We start from the raw sequence: 21667 nt of genomic DNA, 5'->3' as shown, positions 1-21667 counted from the left end.
TCTGGAACTGCCTTCCTAACAGCACTGTGGGTGTACCTGCACCACATGGACTGCAACGGTTCACCGCCATCTTTTCAAGGGTACTTAGGAATATCCAACAAATGCATGCCTTGCTAGCGATGCTGACATCCCAAGAAAGAATTTCAAAAAGAATAAATACCTAATTCAGTTAGTCATTTCCTTGTTTTTAAAATAACTGGTGTTTAAGCTGCATTCTGGGAGTTTGTTCCTGCACAATTTTCCTCTTAAAGCACAACAGAACTTATTGGAATTAGTTGTAAATCAGCTGATATTTCCTAAATGTGATGTTACCTACATAGCTGTTAGACAGCTATCTATCTTCCAGTATGGGTATTCCTAATTGTGCATACCTCACAGTTTGTAGATTCTGACAGAGGAGGTGATAAGGTCAGAAAAAGCATGAAAGGTAAACGAGATTTCACCTGACTGGCCTCTGCTAACAATCATGTACAGTGTCATGCATGTTAACATATCAGAAGAAACTTGGCAATACCCACAACTTGAAGGAAGCTAACATGCAGCTATGCATCCTCCTGTGATCTGTTCCAGTGCAGGAAGGGCCTTCTGTGTTACAGGTAGATTAATATAGTAAGATCCTCCTGGCTAACTGTAGAAGATATCTGATCATTTGTGACTACAGGAGCAGAATCATGTATTTAAGTGCACATTTCTCTGCTAGTTTCCATCATCCATTTACTCTGCAACTGACAACATTAATTGAATGGCCAAGGAGAGTCCAATGATGGCTTTTGGAATCAGAGATCGGCTTTGCAGCCATTCTTCAAAACACTTCTGCACTATCCAATGAGAAGAGAGCAGAAGATGTGCCATGCTGCACAAACATCCACCAAACTCAAAGTGAAACACATCCTCAATGAGCACTTCAGCCGTTTAGTGGAGTTTCACTGTATAGGCTAATTCCAGAGCATTAAGAATATTGTTGGTTTATGTGTCATAGCAAACATCCCTGTGCAAAGGTCTCAAAATTTTGATATAAAGAAGAAAAACAGCTGGACAATAGCAAAGAATGTGATGAGCAGAATTGGCTGCTGAGTAAGATAAAGAGACTGCTGAAGTCATTAAACAATGTAACACCATTACTACTTTAATTTCCTTTGCTCACGGATGCGCAGCAGTCCTTCTGGAAATTCTGAACCCTCGTTCATATATTGCTTTCCATTCATTGGGTCCAGGTGTACATTAACGAGTGTAATCTGAGCTGTATGGAAGACATTGGAAGTCATTATAAGGGTGTAATTTATTATCTGTGAGGAGTCAACAAGAACTTGACAGTCCCAGCATGAAATTAGAAAATGAAGTTTCTGCCTCACTGCTCCAATTGAGATCTTTGAGTGAGTGACCGAATTAATGAATGATGACATTCTAGTGTATGTATAATCTTGATCTCCAAAAGGCTGACAATGAAATAGAACCTAGAATATTTGGCAGCATCATTGGTTTCCCTTCGTATTGAAGATGGTCATTTCTTGCATGCGTAGAGTCATTTGTTGTGCATTTTGATGTGCCTGCGGAACCTGATTACATGGCCAAAGATGAATTGTCAGATTTTTTTGGGACTGCCTCGTCTTTCTAGCTTGCCTTTTGTCCTTTGCTGCCTGTATTCTTTGTTATTCGAGGGAAACAACACCACTACTACAGTTTGCTCCCCAGGTAGTTCTTTCTTTGCATTTCTCCCCAGTCTGCGGTGGACATGCCACATTTCCTGAGGTTTGCCTCCAAGGTGCCCTTGAATCTTAATCTCATCCTATCTCGCTGGCACTGTCCAGGGTAAAGTTGTGAATGCATGACTGTCATGAAGAGATTAATGTCTATGATGTTATTGGAAATTATTTTTTTAAAATAGATTTAATGGTGTCTGTGTTTATGTGTGTGTCTTAATTGGATTAAAGTCAGCTGATCTAGAGGCATTGATGTATAGAGAAAAGTAGGTTTGAAATGGTAATTAGATAAACAGGGGGAAGTTTAGAAACATAGGTGTCAAGGGGGCAATTTGCATTTTTAAATAAACCATTCAAAAGAATGGGTGCAATCTTACAGCGGGCTAGAAGACACCAAGAAATGTGTTTATTTTTTTTCATTACTAATAAAATTGGTGGAATCAAAGGATGTTATTGTAGAGGAGGTAAAATTAAAAGCCTAGTGATACAATGGAAAATATATGTTCAAGGAGAAAGACATGTATAAAGGAGAAAGGAGATTGTGTGTAAGGCAGAGCCATTTTAAGGTCCAACAAGTGTGAGAAGCCTCCAGCCTGTTAAGCCTCAAGTTGCCATCTGCAAGGACCCAGAGGTGAAAGAAAGTCATTTTGAATGCAACTGTCCAAGTTGTGCTTTGCCAGGTGTCTGTTTAAATCTGAGACATACTGTTGCCTAACCAGAGGTCTAACTAAGAGTCAGATTAAGTAGAGGATTTTTGTAATTACTACAGTAGTAATTTTGTAGACATATGTACGTGTTTACAATCTTTCTTGTATTAAGAAATGTTTAATTTAGTTTTATAAAAAAAAGCCTGTCGAGACTCGGTGATCTTATTATTACTGAATTCAAAGCCTGCATCTTGAAACATACAAATTGCAAAAATGGGTTATGACAGCTGTTTCAAGTTTCCCTCTGGGATTTGAACAACACAGCCTTTACCACCGGCTGTGTCATAATAATGACTGCCTTAGGGATTCTAGCATCAATCATACTTACTGCATGTCCACTCCAGCTGAGCTAAGCTTTGATGAAGGGTGTTTCAGTTCCAGACATTTCTGTTCTTTGAAGTACACTAGTGTTAGGCACTCTATCCTCCCATTTGATGCCCATGATGTTCCAAATGCATTTCTGAAATGCTGAACTTGCTCTGGCAATACTATTTGCCACCTCACTGTCACTGCAGACACTTCTGGAGGTTGTGCTTTTGAGATAAGTAGAGTTATCTAAAACCTTCAGTGTTTTGCTTAAAAGGTCACTGCAAAAGATTTCATCAGGTGAATCAGATATTATTCTGGACAGAAGATTGGTTGTAATCCTGATAGCAGAGAGTTTTCATCAAGACGAAAGCACAGATCTGCAAGGGGACAGGTCGCTCCTGAAGTTTGGACTAATGCTGTTCATTATTTTTATTGCTGATTTGGAAAGGGCACAGTGTTGTACAGAACTTGAGAATCTATGTCAAATAGTTTACAGGGTGATTTAGAGATGTTTAGGAGAATAGACCATGTATAAAATTATCTTTCAATGTAGTTTATTGCAGTGTTATGCATTTGGGTATGCAAAATTTCAGACCCCTGTAAAATGCAAGGGCTCCCACTAAAGAAGTGCAGAGCAAAAGGGGACATTTTCTCATCAGTGTTCAAAACCATTGGGAAGGCAAATAAATTTCATTTTTAGGAGAATACAATATCAAACAAAAAATGCTATACATAGACTACACAGGGCAGTGGTGCACTCAAGCTTGGAACAACTGTGTCCAGTTTTAGTTCCCACACAAGGCATAGAATATTGAGGCCCTGGAGGAGGTGCAGAGAAGGGAAATCCAGTCTAATGGCCCTTACTTTTTTATGATAGACTCAATAAGTTGAATCTACTTTCATTAGTGATACACAGGCTTAGAGGAGACATAGTTGAGGATTATAGGAGACATGGTTGAGGATTTAAAAATTATAGAGGGAGTAAATTCCATCCAGATTGATGGCCTATTTGAGGTAGAACAAGAAGAGGACATGCATATAAAATACTAAGCAAGGATTTTGGTTTGATATGATAAAGCATATCATTCTACAGGAAGTTATTAGCCTCTTGAACGGATTGCTAATACTTAACTAAAAACAGAAAACGCTGGAAAAACTCAGCAGGTCTAGCAGCATCTGTGGAGAGAAAAACAGAGATAATGTTATGAGTCCATATGATTCTTCTTCAGAGCTAAGGAGAAGTAGAAATGTGATGGATTTTATACTATTTAAGAGGGGGTGGAGCAGATGAAACAAAATAGAAGGTCAGGGATAGGTGACAGCTAATGAGAGATTACAAAGATGCCATGGACACAAGACAAAAGGAATGTTAATGTTAGTGGTAAAGAGTAAAGAAGGTGCTGATAGTGGCATAAAGGTAAGATAGCGGAAGGTGTTAATAGCAGAACAAGGGTTAGCACACTGTGAAAGCAGAGTGACAGATGGTGCTGTTGGGGGAGGGGGTTTGGGGAAAATTGATTAAAAAATGAACAAATAAGTAAAATAATAAAATCCAATAAATAAATAATTCTTTTAAAAATTGGATTAAAAAGGAGTCAAAGGAGTACAAATATAGTCTTGATTTTTATTATTTGCGCTTCTAAAGTAGGACTCAATGTTGAGTCTGGATGGCTGTGAAGTGCCTAATCGGAAGATGAGGTGCTGTTCTTCCAGTTTGCGTTGGGCTTCACTGGAACATTGCAGCAGGCCAAGCAGGACATGAGAGCAGGATGGTGTGTTGAAATAGCAAGTGACAGGAAAGCCTGAGTCATGCTTGCGAACTGAGCAAAGGTGTTCTGCAAAGCAGTCACCCAGTCTGCATTTAGTCTCCCCACTGTAGAAGAGACTGCATTGGGAGGTACGAATACAGTAACCAAATTGAAGGAGGTGCAAGTGAAGCACTGCTTCACCTGAAAGGAGTGTTGGGGGACTTTTCTTAATCCTTGTTTATCCTTTTCCCCAATGCCACCAACACCGCCCCCCACCCGCACCCCCCCCCAACCCTACCACCACTCTCCACAGGGCCATCTGTCACTGGTTTTTATGTTTTGCTTTCACAGAGTGCTGACCCTTGCCCTGCTATTAATATCTTCTGCTATCTTAGATTTATGCCACCATCAGCTTCCTTACTCTTTACCTGTCATCAAGTGATATTAATGTCTATAATGTTATTGGAAATTATTTTTGAATTGGACTTGTAGTTGGGTCTGTGTCTGTGTCTGTGTGTGTGTCTGTGTGTGTGTGAGAGAGAGAGACGTAATTGGATTAAAGCCAGCTAGTCTGGGTGCATTGAGGTATAGTAATTTTGAGGTGTTAATTAGGTAAATGTAAGGAAGTTAGAAAGTGGAGTGCAATTTGCATTTTTTTTGAATAAACCATTCAAAAGAATGGGTAAATTCTTGCACCTAACTGGGAGACGCCAAGCAATGTGGTTATATTACTAATAAAATTAGTGCGATGAAAATGTTCTTGTCAGAAGGTGTGACGTTAAAAGCCCAGGATACCATGGAAAATTTACATTCAAAGGAAAAGCTAGGTATAAACAGAAAGGAGTTTGTGTGTATAAATCAGAGGCACTTACGATCTAACAAGCCCCTTAGCCTACAACTGTCTGCAAAGGAATCAAATTGAAAGGAACCTCATTTTGAATTTGTAAGGTCAAATATGCTTTGCTTGGTGTCTGTTTAAAGTCTATGGGTTATTGTTGCCTTGGTGAAGATTTACCTCGGAGTGATTAATTTGGGGATTTGTTTAAAAGTTATTATGGTAGTAATTTGTAGACGTGTATGTGTTTAATTGGTTGTTAAATTAATAAATGTTTAATTTTGTTTTATGTAAAAACCTTTTGAGGTTCAGGGGTCTTTTTCCTGAATTCAGAGCTGCAGCTCAAACATACCAATTGAAAATATAGGCTATGACAGTTGTTCAAGCTTCCCTCTGGGATTTAAACAACTCAGCCTTCGCCAACTGCTGGGTCATAACATTACCACTGCCATTAACACTCCCTTTGTCTTGTGTCCATGACTTCTTTGTCAATCTCTCCTTTGCTGTCAACAATCCCTGGCCTTCTTTCTCATTCCACCTGCTCCACCCCCTCTTAAACAGTATAAAATCCATCACATTTCCACTTCTCTTTAGCTCTGAAACAGTAACTCTGTTTTTCTCTCCACAGATGCTGCCAGACCTGCTGAATTTTCCAGCATTTTCTATTTCTATTTCCAATTTCCAGCATCCACAGTATTTTGTTTTTATCTTGCCAATGCTTAAGACTAGGTTAGAATCAAATCTCCGCAGTCCTTCAATTAGGAACTGGACAAATTGCTAAGGCCTTTCCCAGGAAACTGAATGACTAGCAGTGGAGGAGAGCTGGGGGCAGAGGTGAATGCAAGGTTAATAATGTTATTAACCACACCATTTTTACTTTGTAACCTTGTGTTCCTTCAAAGCGATCTGCAAGGGAATAAAGGTGACTGAGTTACCTCTTCTGCTGGGTTTGAAGATAGTTCAACAAATAAAGATCCATAGATGAACTTGCATCCAGCACCTGGACAGTGAAAATTGTCTTGTAGCCATTTGAGAAGAATTACAGGGAAATACAAATGTACCCTGAGGGGACATTGTATTACCAAGCCAGTTCCTGACATTCCCCTGCTGTTGGTGCCCCAACCTGCAGTAGATTGGAGTTTAATGTTTTCAAGAATTCCTGAGAAAATTAATGCCTTGTTTAAAACCTCAACTAAGGAGTGTTCCAATTTAATTGAGTTCAGGAGTGGAACTGTTCCAATGTAAATGAGCTCAGGAGTGACCAGCCTTAGCTCTAGGCAGTGGGTATCTGAAAAGTGTGGACCCCTGTGGATAGAGGATCTCTCTCCACCACCTGTCCACCTCCTGCACTAAGATCTCCGGTGCTGCATTGGAGATTCTCGGAGACACATGCTCCCCTGCTCTGCACAGTCACTCTCCTTGATGGTGAGACTCTCTTGCCAGCAACTTCTAGAACCTGCTCCAGTCAACATGCACAGCCTCTTTGAATAGCGCAGGCTAGCTTGAACTCATGCTAGCCTCTCCTGGTTTTGTACCTCCTCCTCTGGAATGTTGCCCCTCAACAGTGCATTTAGCACTAGTTACATGTTACAATCAGGTAAATGAGCTGGCAATATGATGTTTGCCTGTTGCCTGAATTGGAAGCAATGGGCACATGCTAATCACACATTGCAACCCCCTCACCCATTTTTGGGACTTATCAAATTTCACAACCAAAGCATGCACTAAAAGTGATCTAATTGAAGTAACTTAAATGTGCAGGTCTAGAGTCAACTGAATAACCTACCATAGAAACTACAGTCTGGATATTTGCAAACTTGGGAAGACTTCTGAAGACCTTTAAAAATGGCAGGTGGAACCCAGATCCAGAAGTCCTGCCACCATTTCTGACAGATCCAATTTTTACCGGAAGGGAGCGGCGAGTGACTCACACAGGGAGGAAACCCAAACTCAGTAGGACTGTTTGAATTTAGTGCTGATTTCAAAAATAACACACTTTGGCTTGTCCAAGGGCCTTAACCCATAGTGTGGGAGTCACAGATTAATGGGGTAGATATAAAAGCTCTTGAAGGATGGATATGTTCTGTTTAAGTGTCATGATCTGAAGTTTTTAAAAATTTCCCACTCCTTAAACGTGAAAAAACAGGCTTCAGCTGTCACTGAGAATTGAAAAAAGCCATCGGATAGGCTGCTTTAATTGACAGGCCATCTGGTGTAGGTTGGAAAAAGCAGTATGATTTGTTTGTGCAATTTCAATAGGGGTCTTTGTTGACATTTTCCAAGTTTATTATGATGTCTTTATAAATGCTGAACTATAACTATCTCAGCTTCTGAGTTCACAGTTTTATTGACAGTTTAAAGAGGCTATTAAAAGATTAGTTGCCTTGATGTGGGGTCTGGATAGAAGTTTGTTTATTTTTATAAGCAATTAACTACTTGAGGAGATTTTAAAGCTTTCAGTTGGTTTCATGGATGAGAGTTTTCACTATCAAGTGTGTACGAGAGAGTGCTGTGTTAAATTGGTACAAGTTTTTTTTTCATCTCTACATAGCTCCTGAAGTCTGCCCATGCTGGATACTGGGTATGTGGCTATGAGGGTGGCATGGAGGCTATGAGGAGACATGTGGTTTGGATGGGATAATGAGTTGGCATGGAGAGGTAATGGGTAATGGGAGGGGGAATGTGATGGTTCTAAAACAACTGAACCGAGGTGGTCCTTGTAGCCAGCCCACCTCAGCAATATCCCAACCCTGTATCTGTCTACAATCTGCTTCTGGGTCTGCTAGCCCAGTTCTATACCTCCCCTGCCTCCCACCAGGAAAAATGGTATTTAACAGGGCCCTTCAAGCTGAGGTGGGTCTGCCAAGTCGAGTAATTTCCAAACTCGAGCTACCCGCCTTGGCAGAGACAATCCAACCCTAAAAATCTCATCAGTTCACTTTAGGAGAACTAAGTTGCAGACAACACTGAAAAAAGGAACTCTTCTCATAAACTATAGACAACTGCTCAAGTTTGTCAATACTTTCCTGGTACAAAAAGAATGTGCAGCAAGAAGCTATCGATTGTCTTAAATCCTCAACTTCAAAATTGCTGACAAAACCCAAGAGCAAGCAGTTCACCATGGTTTTTGTAGCCAAGTGGACAATTGAATATTTATAGAATACATTAACATGTCCCTTATGACTTCTAGGCATTTGTAGTGTAGTGTACATGGGATCAAAATATTCAAAGCACAAATTGTCAAAATATTATGGGAATTAGCATGAGATTTATTTTCTGAGTAGATCTGATCCCTGATTTTTTTTTTGTGTATTTGTGTATGTTTTAACTGGCTTGACTTACTTCTTCAATGAATAAGGATTTGACTTGGAATTGACCTTAGAAAATGTTCTCATTTCTTTCATAAATAAATTAAGTATTAACATTTCATGTTGTGTATCAAGTCACCTTGTGACCTAATTTGAAAAGAACCTAGGGACGAGATAGCAGATGCATTTCTACACATATTTAATAATTTGTTGGACAAATAGGCGCAGTGCCTGAGAAATGGTAAATAGCGATTGTAATTCCTATGTTAAGAAGGGGGACACAGCATGTCCAGGGAATATGGACATATGCTTTTGGAATCCTTACTAAAAGAGAAAATAGAAGTTTTGGAAAGAAAAATATAACACTGAATATAGTGAGCATGAATTTCAAAGGGAAAATCTTGCTAGACCAATCTTATTGAATTTTTTCAGGAGGCAACAGAGAGAGTGGACATACAAACACATGAATTAAGAGCAGGAGTAGTCCATTCAGCCCCTCAAGTCTGCTTCGCCATTCAATATGATCATAGCTGATCTGTTGTGTTTGGAATTCCACATTCCCATCTCCACCCGATAATCTTAGATTCTGGTTAGGCAAGGGAATCAATCTACCTCTGCCTTAATGTGATGGCTGAGGGCTCTGTCAATGCTAATACAGTGGATGTAATTTACCTGGATTTTCAAAAGGCCTTCTATAAAATTCCCCAAAATCAGAGAATGCGGAGTCAGGGGACAAGTAGCAGAATGGATTTTTAGCTGGCTTCAAGACAGAAAGCAGAGTGTGGGACTCAAGGGTAGTTATTTAGTGCAACAGAAGGTGGGAAGTGGTGCCGCACAAGCATCTGCTGAGACCATTGCTGTTCACAATTTACATTTACAATTTGGACTTGGGAATCAAAATCAATATTTCTAAATTTGCAGATAACACCAAATTGGGGAGAGGCCAGTCAATGCTGAGGAGGATTGCAACAAATTACAAAAGAATATTAATAAACTTGCAGAATGGGAAAATGAACAAGGATTGATGCTCAAGTGTATAAGGGAGAACCAGGGAACCATATGTTGTAGCTGTACAGAACTGTAGAGCTCTAGAGTGAGAGAGTTAGTGTGACTGGAACATACGATGTTAGGGTGATTTATTTGCTGCTGGTTCCACTTGTTCAGCAATGTGCAATTGACAATTTTTTTCCTTAAACACAGCTTTCTACAATACTGTTGACCTGACTGAAACAGTTATTTCCTCCACACAAAAGTTTGTTTGCAACAAATCTAGGCACGGATTTTAGCCATTTTTTTTTTAGTATGCCAATGCAGGTTATGTCAAGATGCAGCATCGCACCATGGGAAAGTATATCACAATTTTAGTGGAGTTGTTGTTGTAATAATAATGATGTGCAGCTATTCTAACCATTTCCAATTCCTACATCAAGAACAGTCCCATTTTTAACAGTATAATATTCAAAACCTTCTAATAGTTCTGGGCAGGATTTTTACTTCGTTGGGCAGGTGCGGCGGGTGGGCCTGGGAGCGGCCGCAAAACCGACTGCCGTCCGCAATCGGGCCCTGACTGCAATTTCACACCGGCTGGTCAATTGACCGCAAGCCGGCGAGAATCGCACGCTGAAATGCTCAGCGCTGTCCGGGTGGGGCAGGGGAGGAGCACGAGCACGGATGTCAGCGCAGGTCCGGGGGAGCGTGCAGTGAAAGCTTCCCTGAAGGCAGAGAGCTGCCTAAGGGATCTGAAGATTTTTAACATGAAAAATAAGGTAAACATGTCCCCTCATTTGACTCTTCCACATGAGCAGGGAGATGTTAAAGATGAGATTTAAATTTTTTTATTTTATTTTTAATTGACATTGGAAACCTCATTGTGCCCGTGGGATGAGGTTTCCTCAAAAATCCAAAGGCCGCTCGGCCTTTTTGCCCGCCCACCGAACATAACGTTGGACAGGCAATGAAAAATCACCATTGGTTCCTACATTAATGGCCTTAATATGCCTCTAATTAATAGGCCTGTTAAGGTCATTAAAGTAATAATTAAATGCACTTTATCGCTGCCTCTATACTTACCTGGCAGGGGAGAGACCATGATCGGGAAGGTGGTTCTCCCAGGACGAGGCTAGCCCATTGCACTTCGGGTGTGCTGACGCCTGCGATGTCCCCAAATGCGGGATACTCGACTGCAAAATTTGTGGTAGTGGGGGACTGTGTTCGCGCTCTCCCCTGATTCACAATTCAAAAAATAGACTTCCAACCTATGCTGGCTGGTTGGGCGCTCCCAAGCCTGGAATGTGTCTCCTTTGTGCAGTGGGTCCCAGTTAATCAGGAAGTGCAATTGGGGTCTGCTGTCCCACCCATGACCGGCATCCTCACTGCTATACCCATGATGGTGTGGTTGGAGCGCCCACAATCTGCTGGGACAGGGACGACAGATTTGCAGACGGAAAACTGAAACCAACAAATCACACGAAGAACTGGCAGAGTCACTCCAATCGTCAAGGCCTGAATATAATTGGCCTTTGAACTTTGAAGGAGAGATGTTAGTGCATGGGAAAAGATTCCAACCTTATGCTGGGCAGCAGGCGAATCAGCCAGGCAGCCTTTGGATTTTTTATGAAACCTCATCCACGGGCGGGATGAGGTTTCCAACAGGAATTAAAAATAAAATAAAAATGTTTAAATCTTATTTGTAACTTGCCCCTGCTCACGTGACAGAATCACGAGGGGACCTGTTTATAACATTTTAAAATTCTTTCTTTATATTTTTACAATTCTTCAGCTTCCTGAGGCAGCTCTGCACCTTCAGGGAGCTTTCAGTGCGCACACCCGCACGCATGCGCAAAATTCCGCGCTCACCCTCCTCCCGCACCATCACCCCCCCCAGCAGCGCTCAGCATTGCAGCGCGCGATTCACGCTAGCTAGCGTTAATTGGCCAGCCAGCGTGCAATTGCGGTCAGGACCCGATCGCAGGCGGCAGTTGGTTTCGCAAAGACCCTGCCCTTAATCTATCTGCATTATTTAAAAAAAAATTGGCTGCAAATTCAGACGGGCAGTGCTGTGTTTTTAACTGCTTTGCATCCAAAATACAGTCTGCACGATTAGACATTATTTGAGGTAGGTGTGAAGCAGAACTAGGCAGATGCAGATTAGGCAGATCATAATGCCTGTCAGCATGCTATGCTGTTTTGGCTCTAGTGGTGTCATTTTCAACCTCAGTGCTCCTCTCTTAACCTCACACAGCTGAACATGTGTCTAATAGGAGGAAAGACCCCTCCCACCAATTTTACTTAAAGGAATCATCAACCACCTCCAGCTATGTTGCAAATTGATCTCTACTGGCTGATGCTGAGTGTTTTTTGATTTGTACTCCTACTTAAAGTTAGTGAAGTCTATGCAAGCAATGGCTTTGCTCAGACCATGTGATCCCAGTCACCAGAGACTGTTGTTTTCATCCCCTTTGGCCTGCAGCATGACAGGGAGAATGAGCAAAGGTGAAAGAAAGGAGAACAAACTGTTCGAAGAGGAAGGAGGAGGAGGGGAAGAATGATTCCCGGGACGTGGCCCTATTCACTCAGGATCTTCAGGGAGCAAACCTTCTACCACAACCTCAGCAGGGAACAGCGCGTTAGACACCCCAGTTTCATGAAGAAGGCCCTCACTGAAATCTCCCAGCTGTTACAGCCCGAATTGCAACTTCAGAGCAGGATGAGGAAGGCAATGCCAGTGACTGTGAAGATGGCCATGAGTAACCTCTGGTCAGACTTCTTCCAGTGTAGAGCAGGGAACATCTCCAAAATTTTGCAGTTCTCCCTCCACTGTTTTTTAAAGGAGGTGACAGATGCATTGTATGCAAAGAGAGGGAAATACATTGAATTTCCCTTTTCCAGAGAGAAGAAGGCAGGGCAAGCATGCATCTTTGCCAGGATGGCAAACTTTCCCATGGTGCTGGGAGTCATTTACTGGGCATATGCCACTTCATTGATGCTGCATGTACATTCACAGATGTACTGCAACTGCAGAGACTTCTACTCCTCAGTGTTCAGTGTAACATGCAGGCCAATGCCCAGCATCCTAACAGCAGTCATGGGCAATGCTCTAAGCTATACAACCTCAAGGTTATGCAGCAACCTAGAAGTTTCTGTACATTTTGAGGACAGGTTTCCCCCTTTAAGTTACCACCCATGTGTGGCCGCGCAAACCAATTTAAAAGGTTCACACACTTAAAGGAATGGGCCATGTGCGGCAAGAAAAAATTAGAAGGCATGTTGGTCATGATGCCAACATTCTGTAAAAGTTCACTGCACTATTAGTATTTGGGCCAGCACAAGGCCAAAGGTGGCTGAGGTGACCAAAGCTATCTGCTGACCACCTGGATCATAACTTCAGTGTGCAACCTACATACATATGTAGGCAGCATGCAATTAACTAGAGCCATTCTGCGACACACAGTCTCATTGAACAGACCACTGGAGTGCTTAGGCAAAGCTTATTCTGCCTGGACTGCTCTGGAGGAGCCATGCAGTACTCAACAGAGTGTGTGTCAAGATTCATTGTGTCTGCTGCACACTGCTCAACCTCATCATCATGAGAGGATAGACCTTGTCTCCAGGTGTACGGCAAACAGCTGAGGAGGAGGAACAGGAGGAGGAAGGAGAAGGCAGAGGCAGGAAGGAGACAACCAATACATCCTGTTGCCAACTGGGCCATCTGTGATTAGTTCATCCAACTGTAATACCAGTAAGTGTAACTTTAATTCCCCATTCAACAACAGTCCCATACCTTACTTTACCTCTGTATTGATCATCACAGCATCCTCTTGACTACAATGGTAAAATAAAGTCACCAGAAAAAATACATCCCAAACCAACTTTGTCAATCACACCATCCTGTATTCCATACAAATGACAACTAATCACGCTTGTGCATTCCCTTAGTGCCTGCCTTCAGTGTTCCTAAGCAGTGCTACCCCAATGACAACAGCATGGCTGGTTGAAGGCTCATGATTTTCAATGGGGAAGATCTCACCTGGTTTTGTAAAATGATCTTGCTCAGCTCTGGCCCTAGAAGGCCTGTTTTTCAACTGCTTCACCTCAACAGGGGTGGCAGTAGACTGAACCAGTTGGCTGACAGGCAACAGCTAGGGCACAGACTGAGTAGCAGAGGCAGAGGATGGCTCCTGCCTTTGAAAGAGGACCACAGGTTTGCACACCACAGAGCTGCTGCCATTCCCACAGGGCAGGGTCTCCACAATTCTGGCAATGTGTTGAAGCACAGATTGCTGGACCATTGTGACATCTGCAAACCCTTTGTGTACTGGCACCCACAGTGAATGATGGCAGCAAGTTGAGCTTGCTTGACTTCAGCTTGAGCTTCCGCTGCAGCAGCCTTATATGGGGTGTCTTCTACTTGTGCTGCAGTGGACACTGAGGCATTGGCCATCAGATACTGCATCATGATTGAGTCTGCCAATGTGCTAATGGAGGGTCACCACTTCCATGGCGGAAATGATAGGCTTCAAGCTCTGCACAAAGCCATGTGCTGGGTTGGAGCTGGACTCCTCCATGCTCCTTGACAGTGACTGCAGGCTTTCTGGCAGATCTATCAACGCACCAAACATTTCATTGTGCATACCCATCAACTTCTTTTCTGTTGGCCACTCCATCAAAGTCCTTTATCTGAGTCCTATGCAGCAGAATTCACATAGGACCTTGGCTGGCAGCCAGCCCCTGTGGTACATTTTTTCCTGGCCTGGCTGTAGGCCACCTCATGCCCAGTGTCTCACCATGAGCAGATTCTGCCTCTAAAGTACCCGCATTATCAATATCTGAGCTGGTGGCTGAGAGTGTGAAAGCGTGTAAATGGTGATTCTTCATTGACAGTCTCTTCTCCAATTTCGACTCCTTGCTCTTGCTCCTGCCTGCCCAGGTTCCAGTTTCTTGGGAATCTGCAGGAAGAAAGGCAGAAGGGTAGGGTTGAAGTGAGAGGAGGGGTGAAAGCAGGAGGTGCACACTTACACCATCTGCAGTTTGTGTATGAGAATAGATTGTGGGATGAGGAGGAAGGGTCCTGCAAGAGAGAGAGGAAAGCGTATCAGTGAGAGTGGTGCAATGCATTGGGCTGATATAGGAACATAGGAGCAGGAGTCGGCCATTTGGCCCCTCAAGCCTGCTCCACCATTTAACTAGATCATGGCTGATCTTCTACCGCAATGCCATCTTTCTGCACTATCACCCTATCCCTTGATGTCATTGGTATCAAGAAATCTACCAACCTCTGCTTTAAATATACCCAGTGACTGAGACTCCACAGCCCTCTGAGGTAGAGAATTCCAAAGATTCACCACCCTCTGACTGAAGAAATTCTTCCTCATCCCAGTTCTAAGGCTCTTATTCTGAGGCTTGCCCCTTGGTTCTAGATGCCCCCAACCAGGGGAAATATCTTACTTGCATCTACCATGTCAAGTCCTGTAAGAGTTTTGTACACTTCAGTGAGGTCACCTCTCACTCTTCTAAACTCTAGAGATTTGTGGTAATCTGAGGTATAATACACCTTTAAGAGAATGTGAGCAGATTGACCACATGACTGTAAGACCCAATGGCTGTGTAGCATGGGCTACAATGTTAATCAGTAGTTTAGAACAGGATCTGGTTTGAGAAGCACCTATTGTATTAGTGCTCTGTTATGCATTAGTGCTCTGTTACTTGTGTAAATAAACACCATGTGCTTCATCTTATATTGGTCTCTGCATCTGCAGTATATTATTTGCCAACTCCCCCACCAGCAGATAGGTGTGCAACCGTGTTCGTGAGCAAAGCGACCTGACAGGAGGAACATAACAAGAATACAGGCCCAGTCTCCTCAAACTTTTCTCATAGAACAATCCCGCCACCCCTGTGATGCAGCAAGACCTGAACAATATCCAGGCTTGGGCTGACAAGAGGCAAGTAACATTCACACCACACAAGTGCCAGGCAATGACCATCCCCAACAAGATAGAATCTAACCACCATCCCTTGACATTCAATGGCAGTACCATCACTGAATCCCTCACTATCAATATCCTGGGGTTACCATTGACCAGAAACTGAACTGGACTAGCCATATAAATATTGTGGCCACAAGAACGGATCAGAGACTAGGAATCCTGTAGTGAGTAACTCACCTCCTGACTCCCCAAAGCCTTTCCACCTGTGAGGCACAAGTCAGGAGCATGATGGAATACTCTCCAATTGCCTGGCTGAATGCAGCCCCAACAACACTCAAGAAGCTGGATGCCATCCAGGACAAAGCAGTCTGTTTGATTGACACGCCATCCACAAACATTCACCTCCTCCACCACTGATGCACAATGGCAGCAATGTGTACCATCTATGAGATGCACTGCAGAAACCCACTAAGGCCCCTTAGACAGCATCTTCCAAACCCATGACCACTACCATTTAGAAGGACAAGATCAGCAGATGCATAGGAACACCACCACCTGGAAGTTCCCCTCCAAGCCACTCACCATCCTGACTTGGAAATATATCACCATTCCTTCACTGTCGCTGGGTCAAAATCCTGGAACTCCCTCTGTAACAGCACTGTGGAAGTACCTACACTATGTGGACTGCAGCGGTTCAAGAAGGCAGCTCACCACCACCTTCTCAAGGACAATGAGGGATGGGCAATAAGTGCAGCAACAATCACCATAGAACCATAGAAAGGCTACGGCACAGAAGGAGGCCATTCGCCCCATCTTGTCCATGCCAGCCCGAGGACACGTAGGTGCCTTTTCTAATCCCATCTTCCTGCACCCGGCCCATAGCCCTGTAGCTTACAGCACTTTAGGTGCAGATCCAGGTACTTTTTAAAAGAGTTTAAAGTTTCTGCCCCTACCACCAACTTGGGCAGCAAATTCCAGACACCCACTACCCTCTGCGTAAAAAAGTTCTTCCTCATGTCCCCCCTATACCTTCTGCTATTTATCTTGAATCGATGTCCCCGGTTCTAGAATTCTCCATCAAGGGAAACAATTTTATGCTGTCCACTCTATCTATTCCACTCATAATTTTGTACACCTTAACCAAGTCACCTCTCAGACTTCTTTGTTCTAAGGAAAATACCCCAACCTATCCAATCTCTCCTCATAGCTACACTTTTCTAACCCTGGCAACATTCTTGTAAACTTCCTCTGCCCTCTCTCTCCACAGCTATTACATCCTTCCTATAATGGGGTGACCAGAACTGCACACAATACTCCAGTTGTGGCCTCACCAGTGTTTTATACAATTCCAACATTATATCCTTACTTTTATATTCTACACCTCTGCCAATGAAGGAGAACATTCCATATGCCTTCTTTACAACCTTGTCTACTTGAACTGCTGCCCTCAAGGACCTGTGTACTTGTACGCCAAGATCTCTCACTTCATCTACCCCTCTTAGTATATTCCCATTTATTTTGTAATCCCTGTAACTGTTTGACCTCCCTAAATGTATGCCTCACACTTCTCTATGTTAAAATTCATCTGCCACTTTACCACCCACTCCACCAACCCATCTATATCATTTTGGAGATTATGGCTATTCTCCACACTATCTACTACTTGGCCAATCTTTGTGTCATCTGCAAATTTCCCAATCGTGCCCCCCATGTTCATGTCCAAATCGTTAATATATAACACAAGCAAGGGTTCCTACACCGAGCCCTGTGGAACACCACTTGAGACAACTTTCCATTTGCAAGGGCATCCATCGACCATTACCCTTTGTTTCCTGTTACAAAGCCAACCTTTTATCCAGTTTGCCACATTACCCTGAATCCCATGGGCTTTTACTTTCCTGACCAATCTGCCATGTAGGACCTTGTCAAATGCCTTGCTAAAATCCATGTACAGAACACCCTTCATCAACCCTTCTTGTCAGTTCCTCAAAGAATTCAATCAAATTTGTGAGGCAAGACCTTCCTTTAACAAATCCATGCTGACCATCCCTGACTAGTCCATGCCTTTCCACATGACAGTTAATCCTATCTCCCAGGATTGATTTTACTAATTTGCTCAACACCGATGTAAGACTAACTGGCCTATAATTGTTTGGCATTTTCTGTGATCCACTTTTAAACAATGGAATTACATTTGCATTTCTCCAGTCCTCCGGTACCTCCCCTGTATCTAGTGAAGATTGGAAAATCATCCTCAGAGCATCTGCAATCTCCTCCCTGACTTCCTTCAGCAGCCTCAGAAACAATCCATCTGGCCCTGGTGATTTAGCAACTTTCAAGGATTTCAATCCTTTGAGTACTTCCTCTCTCTTTATGATTATCTCGTCCAATATCTCGCAGTGTTCCTCCTGGACTACTATATCTACATCCTCCCTTTCCTTTGTAAACATGGAGACAAAATATTCATTCAAAACCCTTCCCACAGCCTCTGCATCTACACACACATACAAGCTTCCATCTTCATCTCTAATAGGTCCCACTTTCTCCTTAACTAACCTTTTAGCATCACATCCCATGAATGAATAAAAAAAGCCTGGTGAAACATTGTTCTAGTCCCTTTATGGCCAGCATATCCTACCTTAGGTAAGGAGACCAAAACTGCACACAATACACCAGCTGTGGTCTCATCAAGGCTCTATACAACTGCATCAAGACGTCCTTACTTCTGTACTCAAATCCTCTTGTAATATAGGCTAACATAACATTTGCCTTCCTAATTGCTTACTGCACCTGCATGTTAGCTTTCAGTGACTTATAAACAAGAACACCCAGATCTCTTTGGACATTAGCACTTCCCAATATCTCCCCATTTAAGAAATACTCTGCATTTCTGTTTTTCCTACCAAAGTGGATAACTCGCAGTGCCAAGTTCCATCTGCCAAGTTCTTGCCCACCCACTTAGTCTGCCTAAATTTCCATGAAGCCTCTTTCCATCCTCCTTACAACTCACATTCCCACCAAGTTTTGTGTCATCAGCAAACTTACAAATATTGCATTTTGTCTCCACATCCAAATCATTGATATAGATTGTGAATAGCTGGGGCCCAAGCACTGATTCTTGTGGTAACCCAGCAGTCATATCCTGCAAACCTGAGAAGGACCTGTTTATTCCTGCTCTCTTTTTTTGTCCATTAGCCAATCCTCAAGCCATGCCAGTATATTTGCCCCAATCCCACAAGCTCTAATTTTGCTTACCAACCTCTTGTGTGGGACCTCAGTAAAAGCTTCTGAAAATCCACTGGTTCCCCCTTACCTATTCTGCTAGTTCTGTCCTCAAAAAATAGGCTTGTCAAACATGATTTCCCTTTTATAAATCCATGTTGACTCTGCCTAATCTCACCATTATTTTCTAAGTTTCCAGTTATCATATCTTTTAGAATAGATTCTAGCATTTTCCCTACTCCTGAAGTCAGGCTAACAGGTCTGTAGTTCCCTGTTTTCTCTCTCTCTCCTTTCATCAATAGTGCATTTACTACTCCAATCTGCAGGCATTGTTCCAGAATCTATAGTATTTTTAAAGGTCAATACCAATGCATCCATTATCTCTACAGCCACTTCTTTCAACACTCTGGGTTGTAGGTCATCAGGTCCAGATTATTCAACTTTTATTCCCATTAATTTCTACAACATTACTCTTTCACTTATGCTAATTTCTTCCAGATCCTCAATCTCACTCATCCCTTGGCTCTCCAATATTTCAAGGAGGCTTTTTGTGTCTTCCTCTGTGAAGCCAGACTCAAAGACTGGGATTTTCTGGTCCTGCTCACCGCGGTCAATGGACCTTTGGCTGGTTCATCAAATTCTCCTTCCAACTCGTGTCATTCTTGCCATGGACAGGACTGGAAAATCCCAGCCAATGTATTTATTTAATTTCTCCGGCTTTTCCTTATTACCCTTTATAAATTCTTGTCAATTCTCTGCCTGTAATTGGCCCACGTTTGCCTTTACTAACCTTTTCCTTTTTGCATAACTATAGAAGCTTTTACAGTCTGCTTTTATGGTCCTCACTAGTTTAATTTCATATTCTATTTTCTCCTTCTTTATCAATTACTTGGTTCTTCTTTGCTGAATTTTAAAATGTTCCCAATCCTCAGGCTTACTACTTTTCTTTGGCAACTTGATTTGCCTCTTCCTTTGATCTGATAGAATCCTTAACTGTTCTTGTTAGCCATGGTTGGATCACTTTTCCTGCTGGCTTTTTGCACCTTTAAAGGAATGTAAATTTGTTATCATGATTGAATAGATGGCAGTGTCTGTAAGCTGTGAGATGTGGGTGTGAGGATTGCAGCCATGCTAAGTGTGTGAGGGTGAGTTGAAGCTACGAAAGTGAGGTCTGAGCCATAGAGTTTCTTGATGGGTGAGTGGAGGAGTTGCAGTGAATCAAGCAGTGTGTGAGGTCAGTGGTTCATTCATAAGAATATAGCACCTGAAGATGCATTCACTCGCCTTGACCACTCATATAAGGTCATCAAACTTCTTGTGGTAGTGAAGCCAAGTCATTGGGGCTAGTCTGCTGGCATTGACTGCAACGAATCTCTGCTCCCATTGTCTTTGTAGTGTCTGTCTGGAGGACCTCCTGGTCCCCTTTGGATGAAGCACCTCTTGTCCACCTCCAGCACCAAGGCCTCTGGTGCCGTGTTGGTCTGCCCTGTTGCTCCATCTCTCAGCATATTTTTTGCTCAGGCATACTTGCCCCACTATTTCCAGCCCCTACTCCAGTCAAAATCCACCCCCCTTAAGAGGTATCCAGCTGGCTTTAAACAATGCAAACCATCTTTAAGCAGTGTTAACCTCTCATTATTTTACACAAGAAGAAACAGGTAATCATGCATTGTGATCACAGACCAATTTTTAGGCTTTATAGCATTTCGCAGCTAATGTCTTCAGAATAGATGAAGAACAGAGAAAGTTCTTGAGAATTTTTTTCTGAATGTCATGCGGCACTTTTATTAAGATTGAAAATGCATCATTATTGCGGCATAGGTCACATGACTGCCATAATTATGGGTTTGAGATCAGTGCTGGCTGATGTTTGAGCCTACTAACAATAGTGGGCAATGCAGCTTACTTTTCTCAGCTGAGCTGTCTGACCTTGGGAATGATCTCTGCTACTCAGAGCCTGGGCAGAAATGCTGGTACTGTATGGTGTCAGGTATCCTGAAATGAAGATTGCAATATCAAACCCAATTGAGATCCCTTTGTAAACCACAAAGATTCCACGAATGTAGCTCAAATCTGTGATCTCATTCCTGCATTTAAATTATAAATGTGAATGAATGAAGACATTTTAAAATATGTACATTGATGTTGCTTTCCATGTAATAAATGCAATCAGTACAGTTGCAGCCTTTATGCAGTACATTTACAATTTTTTAATATATTCATTCATGGGATGTGAACATTGCTGGCAAGGCTGGCATTTATTGCCCATCCCTAATTGTCCTTGAGAAGGTGGTGGTGGGCCGCCTTTTTGAACCGCTACAGTTCATGTGGTGTAGGTACACCACAGTGCTGTTAGGGAGGGAGTTCCAGGATTTTGATCCAGAAACAGTGAAGTGGCTTCAGTAGAGGGTAACTTGCAGGTGGTGGCATTCCCATGCATTTGATGCCCTTGCTCTTCTGGGTGGTAGAGGTCGCAGGTTTGGAAAGTGTTCTTGATAAAACCTTGGTGAGTTGCTGCAATGTGTCTTGTAGAGGCAGGTTGATGCCACTGTGAGCTGGTGATGGAGGAAGTGAATACTTAAAGTAATGGATGGGGTGCCCATCAAGCGGGCTGCCATGTCCTGAATGGTGTTGAGCTTCTTGAGTGTTGTGGGAGCTGCAATCATCCAGGCAAGTGGCGAGTATTCTAACACACTCCTGACTTCTGCCTTGTAGATGTGGACAGGCTTTGGTGGTTATGGGAGGATTCCCAGCCTCTGATTTACCTTGTAGCCACAATATTTATAAGACTAATCCAGTTCAGTTCCTGGTCAATGGTAATCCCCCAGGATGTTGATTATGAGGGATTCATTGATGGTAATGCCATTGACTGTCAAAGGCTGAGGGTTAAATTCTCTCTTGTTAGAGTTAGT

At 42.7% G+C, this 21667-nt stretch overlaps 1 protein-coding gene and 1 non-coding gene across 2 annotated transcripts in view; both read left to right on the top strand.

Moving 5' to 3' along the window:
• Nucleotides 1–21667, top strand: part of LOC121282605 (adenosine receptor A1-like) — a 117469-nt gene that overhangs the window by 75512 nt on the left and 20290 nt on the right. The window lies entirely within an intron of this gene.
• LOC121282683 lies at nt 10670–10833 on the top strand. The gene has a single exon (XR_005944108.1). It is a non-coding gene; the product is annotated as a U1 spliceosomal RNA (small nuclear RNA).

This window comes from Carcharodon carcharias, chromosome 9 (assembly GCF_017639515.1).
Source record: "Carcharodon carcharias isolate sCarCar2 chromosome 9, sCarCar2.pri, whole genome shotgun sequence".
NCBI classification, from domain to species: domain Eukaryota; kingdom Metazoa; phylum Chordata; class Chondrichthyes; order Lamniformes; family Lamnidae; genus Carcharodon; species Carcharodon carcharias.
This window is presented reverse-complemented; position numbering and strand designations above follow the sequence as displayed.